Source organism: Carlito syrichta, unplaced genomic scaffold (assembly GCF_000164805.1).
Source record: "Carlito syrichta isolate Samal-C Ts95f unplaced genomic scaffold, Tarsius_syrichta-2.0.1 Scaffold315315, whole genome shotgun sequence".
Lineage (NCBI taxonomy): Eukaryota > Metazoa > Chordata > Mammalia > Primates > Tarsiidae > Carlito > Carlito syrichta.
The window spans coordinates 164,218-176,758 of NW_007259411.1; the positions used below are offsets into that span (position 1 = coordinate 164,218).

Consider the following 12,541-nt stretch of genomic DNA (forward strand, 5'->3'; position numbering starts at 1 on the left):
TATTGGCAGTCATCCCAAGTGGGCTGGTGGGTGAAGAAAATAGTTTTTAAAAGACCTATAAGGCTCTGAGGTTTTTTGGAGAATGCTGGATTGTGTTGTTTCCAATTGTAAAGATTACTAGTAGAGAAAGGGACAAAAACCATAAAGGACTGGCCTCCCGAAGCTCCCGTGTCTAGCCCTGGGGCCTGTCTCACGGGAAGGACTATGGAAGATTGTGGTTTTGAGTTCCCCAAAGACGAGTCGGGGCTAGTTGGTTTGTCGGGGGCGGTTGGGCCCTCGGAAGATGCATGGGGAAGAGGGGGATAAAGGGGTTGATATGAGGACCCACTCCTGGTGAGTGACAGACTGAGAACCTTGTGGGCCCTCTGCTCCTGCTCAGATGTAGAGTAGGGCAGGGGAATTTCATTGTCCTCTGGTGGGCTCTGGAGGACTGGAGGTTTGGCTTTTGGAATATCCTGTAGGGCTAAAACATGAGAAGAATTAGCTCTTTTTTTTTTTAGCTTTCTTCATCCATGGTGGCTGCTGCATTATCAGGAGGTACCAGGTAATGATGTACAGGATCTGGTCCAGGTGGCATCAATAGATGAACTGTCAGACCTTCCCCACTATGGCAGGGTTGAAGGTCCCCTCTGGAAGCCAGCTGCAATTAGGAACTGTGGGCCATTTGAGGGAACAAAAGGTGGTTAGGTTTTCTTGGTTTACCTGATAACCTGACTGCTGTGCTGTTTCTTGGAATCCTTGAAGTGGCACCAAACCAGTTGCAGAGGGATGTCAGGCTTAGAGCACTGCTGCCCCATAATGTCGATAGCAATGACAGACACAACAGTTACTAACACTGAACAAATAAAGACAATAACACAAACTGAACAGACAGACCTAACTGCGGGCAATACTGGAGGGCCCAGTGACATTTCACTGGGACCTCGGACCCAGGAATTAGCGCTGCATCCAACTTTCCTGTGGGTTCAACCAGAAGTGCTCACAAACAAAGCAGGAACTTGACTCACCTCTCAGAGAGCACTGGGGACATTGTGAGTCTGCCAGAGATGACAATCAGCCATTTGTGAGCCCACAGACTCACCAGGCCCGTCAAACACTGAGGTTCACGGGTATGCAGACCCACAAGGACAGCTGGTGATTGGGGCTGGGGATTAAGCTCTCAGATTATCCCAGATGAGCCCCCAAATGAAATAGGGTCCAAGCACTTAATTCACAGACTCCAACACCGGAAGTACGAGTTATAAAAAGGAGAGGTTTTTATTAGCCAAGAGCCGGCTGGCGGCCAATTGCCTGCTGGACATAACAGTCCCACAGCAAGAGACCCTGATTAGCTGTAGGGGCTTGCTTAAGAAAGGCTAAACCACATTGGGACTTTTTAAGTGGGCTAAACCACAACATCCTAGAGGCCTAGGTACCTTTCAAGCAATGCAAGCGTGGTTCACAGAAGTGAAAAAAAAAAGCTATTAGATAGTTTAACCTAGCCAGAAAGTGCTGTTGCCAGTTTCCAGGAAGGGAAGCTTTTAACTGTGCAAAGGCTGAGTACATGTTTAGCCTAATTTTTGACATTGTAGATGTCTTTTCAAGCCCCCTTCCACAGTATGTCAAGAAAACAACCTGCCCAGCTCTGGCCCCTGGTCCCCTGGCAAAAATAGATAAATGATTGTGTCTTGTGTGTTGATACCATTAGATGAAAACTTTGGTTCATGCAGTTGGCTGCTATAGAGGTTGCACTCAAAACCCGCAGCCCCTGCACCCAAAGTCAGTAAGTGATGGTGGTTCGTGGCATCAGCCATGCTCTTTCCACAACACTGGGTGATTACTCTGGTCAGTAATGTGGTGGCAAAGACCAAGTCCATGTCATTGTGCCCATCCAGTCCATTCAGCCAAGACACTTCACCTGCCAGGAAGCTTGAGCCTCTCTTTGATTTCCTGTACTCTGGCAAAGGTGAGTGGCTCTTTGTCTATAAGCGCATGATGTACAGGTTGCAGTTGTTAGACAGCAGAGCAAAGATATCTCTAAAGCCAAACAAGGCCAAATTTGTTATCTCAGGAATTTTGATGACCCTGAGAATATCATAACTGGCAAAGTTCCACTGCTAGAGACCTAGTGCTGAACCACAGACAGTGTATTTGTCAACAAAATGAAGTCTTGGACGCAGACAGATACTTCAGTTCTCAGAGACAGACAATGTCTTTTAGCCCTTTCAATTGAGTTCTCTCCCAATTGGCCAAATCTTGGTCTCATACTTGTCCACGCTTAAGAGGACGTAGTCTCCAGCTGTGCAAGAGAGACTTGACTTTGTATTTCTGCAAAACCACCTTGGTGACTCATTCCTTGTGACTGTGAGAGTGTTCAGGCATGTCCCAGTAGAAAAAGCCCATATATTCGCAGTGAAATCTGCAGAGCCACTCATCAAGGCATCCGGTTTGTCACTGTAGTCCATACTGAACACCACCCCTGTGTGCCCCTGAAAGTGCCAGGTCCTAGATTCCGAACTCCATTCCCAGCTGGCCACAGTGTTGTCAAAGGAACCTGTCATAAGCTTCTGTTCATCAAACTTCACCTCTTTATAAGTGTGGTTCTGGATACCATAAATGCACTGCTCACATCAAACAACTTTGCAGACAAGTCATCTGACCTTGTACAGAGAAGTCCATCTTTGTAGTAAAGTGCATATGCTCTGGCACTACTGTCCAATCAATGATGAGGTCTCAAAGACTTCATAGTCCTCCAGCAGCTTAGTTCTTAAAATAGGCTTCAAATAAGCCTTCTTCCAGTGCAAAACATTCTGAAAAGAATCATCTGTCTGTCAGCCCAAATTTTTCCATGCTGTCTGCCACATCTCTGTACAGGCACTTATCACCTTATTCTACAGCTTATAGTCAAGGCAACACGTGAGTAAAGTCTGAGGATGGAATCTTTTTAACAAATAAAAACTGAGCTCCATGGGAAGGAATTTGAGGAAGTTTCACTTGAGGAGAGTCTCTAGGTCATTGGAGAGATGCCTTAGCTGGACTGCCCACTCAGGATGATCAGGTGATCCAGAGTTTCATTCTTCTATAAGTCCATCAGAGAAAGAAATGCAATGAAAATGTTATCAAGTCATGTCTCAAAGTCCTTTTTTCCACATAATATAACTTTGTAGTATCTATGAAATATTAGGTGTGAATAATACACAAATTATCTAGTCTGTGTTTTAGTATTTAAACGTTTTTAAGGCTGAGTGGAGCGGCTCAGCCTATAATCCCAGCACTTTGGGAGGCTGAGGCTAGAGGATTGCCTGGGCCTGGGGTTTGAGATCAGCTTGAGCAACTTGGTGAGACCTTGTAACTACACAAAAATCACAGAAATTAGCCAGGTGTGGTGGTGTGCATCTGTAATTCCAGCTACTTGGAAGGCTGAGGTGGAAGGATCGTCTAAGCCTAGCAGGTTGAGGCTGCAGTGACAATGAGCATCCATTGCACTCCAGCCTGGGCAACAGAGTGAGACGCTAACTTAAAGAAAAGTTTTTAAGATTAAAACCATTTTTTTTTACGTTGCTTTTCCAATGGCAATGGCAGAAGTCACTCTGAAAATGTCTAAGGAAGGAAGGAGGGGTGTATAAAGGAAGAGACCTCACCCAGAACCTCTGTGAGGGGCATGGATTTTGGTCTTTCAGTCTGAGAAGGCACTTCGGCCCTTTTTCCACAGACAAGTGTGTCCCATGCAGGGCTCTTTGCTTCAGAGCTGGGTGCATGCCCAAGGAGGAGAAACACATCCAGAGACACTGGACACACACTGTCTTCTTGTGGAAGTCACTGGACCAAGGATGCTTTGTGCCAAGTCTCCAGGCGCAAAGCATCCTGTGGGCCACACAGCACAGGGTCACCCATGTAGTCTTCCAGCTGACATTTTCATAAGCTGGTATGGAGACTGCATCCCCAGTGAAGAGTCTGCTCTTGAGAGATCGTGGTTGGTTGGTTGTTAACCCAAATGTCCTTGAAAGGCAAATCTTAGGAGCAAACTCAACTGGCATGGGTGCTGCAGCCAGAGGATATCCTCTAAGCTGTCTTTGTCTCCTCCTTTGTCTGGCTTTCCTGGAAAAGGAGTTCTTTCTAGTTGCTGAAAATCAAACTAAATATTACAGCTGTCCAATTAAGTATCCAGATAAGGAAATCCAAAACTGAAAGGGTACACATTTCTAGAGGAGTTGACTCTTGACATTTTCACTGTTTTTTTTTTTCCTGAGGTTTGTGGCATGAGATAGGAGGTAAGTTCAAGGTTCCTTTGCACTGCAATTAGGGTTTATTTTTCCTTGACCCTCCCAATAAATATAGTGCAGCAAGTGGGAATATAAGCAAAGTATGGTAGGCTGAGAATATAAAACAATCGAACCTGCAGTGGCCATGAGCGTTCCATGCACTCCAGCCTGGGCAACAGAATGAGACTCTGACTCAGAAGTGAATGAATGAATGAATGACTGAATACATCCACTGTTGCAAATTACACATTATTATAAATGCAAAGTGCATAATTGTCATCATATGACTTTGTTTAATCCAGTGTCAGTTGTTGAAACACCTAAAGTGTCCCAATAAATTTATAATTGGTATATTGGGGAAGTATAAAACAGTTTTTTCTTCAGCTCATTTGTTTATAAACCAACTTGTAGTTACGATAATGATTTCTTTCATCTTTGTTTGGAGAGTATATAGTGATTCTAGATTTCTGTATAAGGTGATTTGCTTTAGCTTGAAATCCATCACTAACTCTTATCCCTTGCTAGTAATGCAAAATCATTGTTCATAGTCCACAGAGCCTTGATATAATGGGGAACTGTACATTGCTTTCACTAAGAGGCTAAGATGGTGGTTCCGTCATTGGAGCCTCTTGTAAACCTGGTGAATCCAATGCCCAACTGTGTCTCGTGAATTTAATGTATCCATTTCTCTACTGTTGCTTTTCTAGAACAAACTTCTCCTGAATGGTACCAGGTAATTTCCTGTGTTGGTACAGAGGCAAATGCATCCTTGTTACACAATTTGCAGTCTTTTTAGAATTATGAACATGATTTCAACATTGTACTACATCTCTTGGCAAACTTTTGGTGTTATAATGGGAGACCTGGTTATTATCAATTGTAGTAACAATCGTTCCAAATTCTAAAATTATTTCAGTGATGCCCTGAGTGAGGATGACAGGAAATCTCTGTTCTTTAGGTCTTTAGATTATAGAACATTCTTGTCTTGACTGTCCGTCTTCCAGATATTCTGCATCTCATTATGAATTTGTCTGCTTTCATCATAAAATTGCTTCTTTAGTAGCCTGTCCTATTCCTAAAAAGGCTAAATAAATAAAGTGAAACATTAAGTAAATCTCTGCATTCTATCTAGTATCCACATTAATTGATTTTTCAGTAGTTTCCTTTTGAAATTTTCATTATCCTTAATATTCATTATACTTTTTCTTGGGTATCTGAGCTCTGTGATTACTTCTCCTGGTATCCTTTTGTTAAGTGAGAAAGAATTTCAGCTTTATACCTTGTGTGCTATTGATCAAGAACCAAAATTACCAGTCTTGATTTTCCTCCCATTAATTGTACACAATCTTTTTGAGAAATATTTAGCTTTGTTTGTTTGTTTGTTTTTTGTTTCAGTTGCGGTTTCACTCTGTTGCCCAGGCTAGAGTGCAGTGGCAAGACCATGGCTCATCGCAGATTTGACTTCCTGGGCTCAGGTGATTCTTCTGCCTCAGTCTCCTAAGTAGTTGGGACTGCAGGCATGTGCCACCATGCAATAATTAAAAAAATTTTTTTTTGTGAAGGCAGGGTTTCATTGCATAGGCTGGTCTTGAACTTCTAGACTCAGGCAATCCTCCCTCCTCGATCTCCCAAAATATGGGGATTACATGTAGGCATGAGCTACCACATTCAGCCTCCTTTTGGGCAATCTTAGGCAAATATTTGACTTTACATCTAATCTGTGCATTATAGATTCTTTTATACATCCAACTTTTATATACACATACAAAAGTAAATAAAGTATTCCCAAAATATAATGAGGTATCTAAATCTTAGATCAGAAAATTATGTCTGAACCCTCCACAACTTGATGGCAGAGGTATCAGAAGATAGGCCTGAAAATCAGAGACCTAGACTGACCATACTGAATTTCAGCACAGAGATCCCAACTCAACACAACTGGTAGCAGGGCAGACAAAACAGGCAAGAGTAGCAGACATAGGATTGAGGGTTGAGGAGTCCATCTACTTACAAAGGTTCTCTTAGAACTGTCACAATAAGAAAAAAAAACATTCTGTATTCCCTTAAGTGATAAAAATACCTCAAATGTTTTACTGATTGTTGTGGCCCTGTAAAAGTTACTTAATCTTTTCTGAATCTCTGTTTCCTCTCCTACGTCATATTTATACTTGGTTCTTGCTCTCTATAAGCAGGAGATATAGTGAAGATATTTTTTATTTTTTTGAGTTGGAGTCTCACTCTGTCACCCAGTCTGGAGTGCAGTGGCCACTTCCAGCCACTGCAGCCTCGACCTGCTGTGCTCCAGCGATCCTTGCACCTCAGCCTTCCAAGTAGCTGGAGCTACAGGTGCACACTACCATGCCCAGATGATTTTTGATTTATTGTAGAGATGAGGTCTCACCAAGTTGCCCAGGTGGATCTTGAACACGCAGGCTCAGGCAATCCACTCACCTTGGCCTCCCAAAGCGTGGGACTACAGGCTGAGCCACCACAATAACTATCATTAATCAAAGAATATACTGTTAAAGGATTAAATGTGACACAATTGCAATGAAAACATATTTAGTAACCAAATACAGGCAGTGGCTAGGCCAGGCTGGAAAGACAGGGGGCAAAAAGTACAAGTGAGCAAGCAATTTCCCTCCTCTTGGCTTCGTACTTTCCCTGCCGCACTGAGTTTTTGATAAGGGAGGGTGGAGAGAAAACAGAAAAACAGGAACCTACAGGTAATGCAACTGGATACCTGAAGTTTAAGATTGAGGGTCCTCTCTTGCTCTTCCATTAACTGAATCCTCTCCCTCTCCATCTTCTCAGTCAGTTGTTTCACATGACCCTGTTCTGTCATCTGCTCATTCTGTTTTTGCATATCCTCAGCCCTGTCTGCTGTAGCCTGTGCAAACTGAGCTTTTGAACATTCCACTGTGGAGGAAAAGGAAGAAGAAAGATTTATGTTGGGTTATCTTGTTGCTTCATTTTTCTTTGCAACTTGCCTGTTATTGTTACTATTGACCAGGGGTCCTCAAACTACCGCCTGTGGGCCACATGCGGCCTGCCGAGGACATTTATCTGGCCCGGCCCACCGTGTGTTTTTGTCACCACTGCCTGTCCTGCCTAGCATCCGACTCGTCTGGCCCGCAGTGTGCATGTGTGGAATGTGCATTGCACTCTCTGACTCCCCTCTTTCTCTCTGTCTCTCAACTCCTCCTCTCAGTCTCTGGTGTGATCTGACGAGTCACGAGCTTGCCTGTGCAGAGCCTGCTGCTGCCTGAGGACCGAGGTAAGAACAAGTTAGGATTTTTTTTTTGAAGTTAGGAGGTCTATTTTTTTTTTTTTTAATTTTGCAGTTAGTAGGGCCCTTTTTTGTGGTTAAGGGGGGGGCCTTTTTTTCCTGAAGTTAGAAGGTCTATTTTTTTTTGCAGATAGGGGGCACCTTTTTTTTTGAGATTAGGAGAGCCTTTTTTTGAAGTTAGGAGAGCCTTTTTTTTTTTGAAGTTAGGAGAGCCTTTTTTTTTTAAATTGGCTAGTTGGTTGGGGGTGATTTCTAGGGGGGTTGCATCACAGTGATAACGCAAATAGTCAGCACTCAGTGTCTGTGAACAGACTTTTTCCAGAATGAAACATCTGAAATCTCCAACCAGATCTAGACTAATTGATGCACACTTGCATCACTTGTTACAACTAGCAGTGACAAATATGGAACCGGACATTGACCATCTCATTAGCCAAAGGCAGGCCCATAGTTCCCATTGAAATACTGGTAAGTTTGTTGATTTAACTTTACTTGTTCTTAATTTTAAATATTGTATTTGTTCTCGTTTTGTTTTTTCACTTCAAAATAAGATATGTGCAGTGTGCATAGGAATTTGTTCATAGTTTTTTTTTTAAACTATAGTCTGCCCCTCCAACGGTCTGAGGGACAGTGAACTGGCCCCCTGTTTTAAAAGTTTGAGGACCCCTGTTGTTGACTGTATATGCCCTACTGAGCCATACATGACTTCAGTAACAAAGGTGCATCTTTGCTCTTCTTGCTCTAGTTTAAAAGTCTCAGGATTATCCAGTCAAATTACTTAATGTTTTTTTAAATTATTATTTGGAGTCTCTCTCTGCTGCCCAGGCTGGAGTGCAATGGCAAGCTCATGGCCACCACAGCCTCAGCCTGCTGAGCTCAGGTGATACTTCTGCCTCAGCCTTCCAAGTAGCTGGAACTGCAGGCATGTGCCACCATGACCAGTTAACTTTTTGATTTGTTGTAGAGCTGAATTCTTGCCAAATTGCCTAGTCTGTGCTTGAACCTGTGGGTCATTCTCCCACAGAGAATTCTCCCAAGTGCTGGGATTAGAGGCGTGAGCCATCGCACCTAGCCTTATTTAATTTTTTAAGTGCTTTAAAGGCTTTTTAATCTCATGATTCATTCCTCACCTTCAATTTCCTTTTTTTTTTCTGAGAGAGTCTGATCTGTCTGTAGAATTGTGTCAGTCACAGACTCTTTGGTCTTCAAGTATTTCTGCTAAATCTCTTCAGCCTTAGGACCCAGAGAACAGTGCTAGCAGGAGGAAATGGCCGTAAACACTTGATCCTTGTCTTCTGCCCATCATTTTTTCCTCTGGAAATGTCTCCTTTCGATGCTGATGTGTCTATTTGTCACAAATCCTTGTCACTGGGGCAGACACATGCTGCAGGTTTCCCATCCGAGCACCCCATTTAGCAGAGTTCTTTCCAAAATAGATGTTAATATTGAAAAAAGAGTTTATCTATCTGTTTTAGATAGAAGGCTTTAAGTTTAAAACTGTTAACTGTAGTCCCATATGGGGTGAGTTTGCTGGAGAATAAAATCATCACTGAGAATGTACATCAGAGTGATGGAAATGGAGGGCTTTGGGAAGGAGGAAACTACATGAGGAACAACAAGCAGTGAGAGAAATCATGACATTATTTAAATCCTGGATATAGCAGTCTTTTAAAACCATTTTGAAGACTAAACGGATGGACTATCTTTTCTGTTTAAGTAGCCATCATTGGACTTCTGTCTCAGGCAACACAGAATATCCAGTTATAATAGTGAATGACAATAACAACTTGGTGGCCAATAGATAATTCAATTTATGACTCAGTTGTTAATTGTCTGCGCTCACTTTGACAAACAACTAGAATATGTCTGGAATACAGGCTCCCTGTCCATGTTATTGAATGAAAGCATGAATGTTATGCAGACAATAATGCAATTCTATGTGTAGTTACACTTGGTCACATGAGGGTTTCAAGGAGGCATTCAGCAGTTTCCATAATCAAATGATAAATTTTGGTTACCTGTATCTCCTTCCTCTCTTCCTGATGGTATTTTTTCTTTTTTCTTTTTTTTTTTGAGTTGGAGTCTCACTCTGTCACCCAGACTGGAGTGCAGTGGTCGCTCCAGGCCACCGCAGCCTCGACCTGCTGGGCTCCGGCGATCCTTCCGCCTCAGCCTTCCAAGTAGCCGGAATTACAGGCATGCGCTACCACGCCCGGCTGATTTTTTGATTTATTGTAGAGATGAGGTCTTGCTGCCCAGGCGGGTTTCAAACCCACGGGCTCAGGCAATCCACTCACCTCAGCCTCCCAAAGGCGCGGGATTACAGGCTGAGCCACCGAGCCCGGTCCTGATGGTATTTTTTCATCAGGTCTTGTACTTTCTGAATAAAGAGTTGATAGCCTCTTGGCTTAGAATAAATCCCCTCCTTCACTTCTTCTAGAGGATTAAAAATTTCCTGAAGTAAAGTCAAGCAATGAACTGATGATGCTTTTTCATTCTGTTTACAAAAGGCATCTCATTTTTTATCTAGCTGGGCTTTTAATATAGAAATAGAAAGTCAAAAGAATAATAGGGCAAGGATGCTAGCTTGACTTCAGAATTTCTGGAAAGATTTCTCAAGAAAAAAAGAACCAACAACCCCTAGAAAATCTGACAGGCAACTCAGGTGTCAGGACCATATTCTTTCTCCTGACCTGAGCTTTCTGGTGAAGTAGGCTTCTCCTAAGAGCTGAAGTTCAGAATAGAGACTGGTAGCTTTATGACAACCTTTAGAGCTAAACTTTGCTTTGTCAGTTTGGGATAATGATTGTTTTTTCAGATTGGGATAATGAATAAATATGACTTAATATAACCCTGCTTAAGATAACTAGGATTAAAATTATCCTTACTTTTGCCTGGAATATGAAATATGATAAGAAACTGTATGCAATTTGGTTAGAAGCTCTAGTGTTCAGTTATACACATTGAAGGCTGTCTATCATGAGAGAAAAATGTTTAAAACTTTGAGTCTACAATAATAAATTTGGCTCTTCTGGTTAATATGATTATAAATATGCAGTTATCACCATTTTAAAAGCCATACTCTATTAAAGTACATACTCAATTCATCTTCTGATACTACTTTGCCTTCTACAACGAATCCTTATACATAGAAAGAAAAATTACTGCTAATTCCTTTTGAAATAGATCATCTACATCTTTGAAAGAACTCCCAATGAAGACTTCAATAGCCTCTTTCTCACCTGCCTCGTGAAGGTCCAGCAGCTTATGGAGGGTCTCTGAGGGCAGCTGAACTTTCTGGGTTATCTGCAGGTCATAGTGGGCAATAGCCTTTTGCATGGTTGGCCAAGATCTCTATTTGGATCAAGGCTGGGAAGGTGTTCTCCATGCAAGGCAGATCCCCACTGCTGATGGCATTGACATAGGTCTGCGCCAGGTATCCTAGACGTACACATAGGAACAAATAATTATGTTTTTGTAGGTGGAGTGAGGAATAATCTCTATTCTGTGTGATTCTGAGCATGTCAATTCCCACCTATTTGTCTCACATCATCAATGTCCTCAGTATCACCTGGAAGCTTGCTAGACAAATGGATTCTCAGTCCCCGTCCCAGATCTGCTGAATCAGACCCTCTTATTTGGCAAGATTTCCTGGTGATATGTATGCACACCAATGCTTGAGAATTCCTAGGTTTGTAATAATTTTAACACCAAGCTCCATTACAATAGGAAACATGCCTGTTTCATTTATGTCTGTATCATGAGTCCTGTCTACAGTAAGCATTTGAACAATATTTATAGAGCAACTGAAATTATACCACTCAAAAGGAATTCTTTCATTTGGGTTATTCTAGCTTAGTATTAGTAAGGGAACTTTCTACAATCATAGAAATGCTCTCTCTATGTTCTCGCCCAAGTATGGTAGCCACTAGCCACTTATAGATATGAGTTCTTGAAATATAGGCATGTGATCTGACTTTTTGTTTTTATTTTAGTCAATTTATATTTAAGTTAAGATAGCCACACTTGTCCAAATGCTACCATCTTGGCAAGTCCAACTCATTAGGGAATTTTTAAGCAGTAGGGTTTTTTTCCTTTGGCCTTTTCTGTCTTTTCTCACCAAGCAATTTGACTAGCAAAATCTGTTAGAAATGTTGCCATCTAGGATTAAAATGAATAATGGCAGTAAATTTGCAGTTTTCTTTTCTTTTTTTTTTTCGAGTTGGAGTCTCACTCTGTCACCTAGGTTGGAGTGCGGTGGAACACTCAAGGCCACTGCAGTCTCCAACCCGCTGGGCTTAGGCAATCCTTCTGCTTCAATCTTCCAAGTAGCTGGAACCACAGGTGCGCATGACCACACCCAACTAATTTTTTGATTTATTGTAAAGATGAGGTCTCACCTAGTTGCCCAGGCTGGTATCGAAACCATGGGCTCAGGAAATCTCACCTAGGCCACCCAAAGTGCTGGGATTATAGGCGTGAACCACTGCGTCTGGCCTAAATTTGCAGTTTCCAAAGTTGAAACTAGATGGATGTTATTTCATGCTCGTTTAGTCTTAGCAATGGATGAAGTACTAGAAATGGGACCATTGACCTTGTGCCTCCTGGAAGAGTTTTAGTTAGAGGATTGCTAAAGATGTAAGAACAGAATTCTGCAACTTGTACAAATTTGGAGTTTAGCTGGTCGTCATGTATTGTCTCAAGCTGGGCAAGCTTCTTCTGGTGATTGGTCTGGTCAAAGACAAAGCATTTCTTCTTTAGGAGAAACTTCCAGATTCAAGGCAGATTAAAATGTCTGTTTTTTTGACTGGTGCCTGGAGAAACCTAAACAAGGCGTTTGTCTAATATAAAGGTTTGAAGATTTTTTTTCTGTAAAAAGTTAAATAGCAAATATTTTAGGCTTTGCAGGCCAGCTGGCTAGCTGAATACTTTTTCAGGTCTGTAATTGGAGCATAAAGACAGCCATAAACAATATGTAAATGAACGAACACAGCATTATTCCAACAGATCT

The 12,541-nt window shown here is 42.0% G+C and overlaps 1 pseudogene; it reads right to left on the reverse strand.

Moving 5' to 3' along the window:
* Positions 1 to 1,785: 1,785 nt before the first annotated feature.
* Positions 1,786 to 10,869, reverse strand: LOC103275107 (annotated as a pseudogene).
* Between the last annotated feature and the right edge of the window lie 1,672 nt (positions 10,870 to 12,541).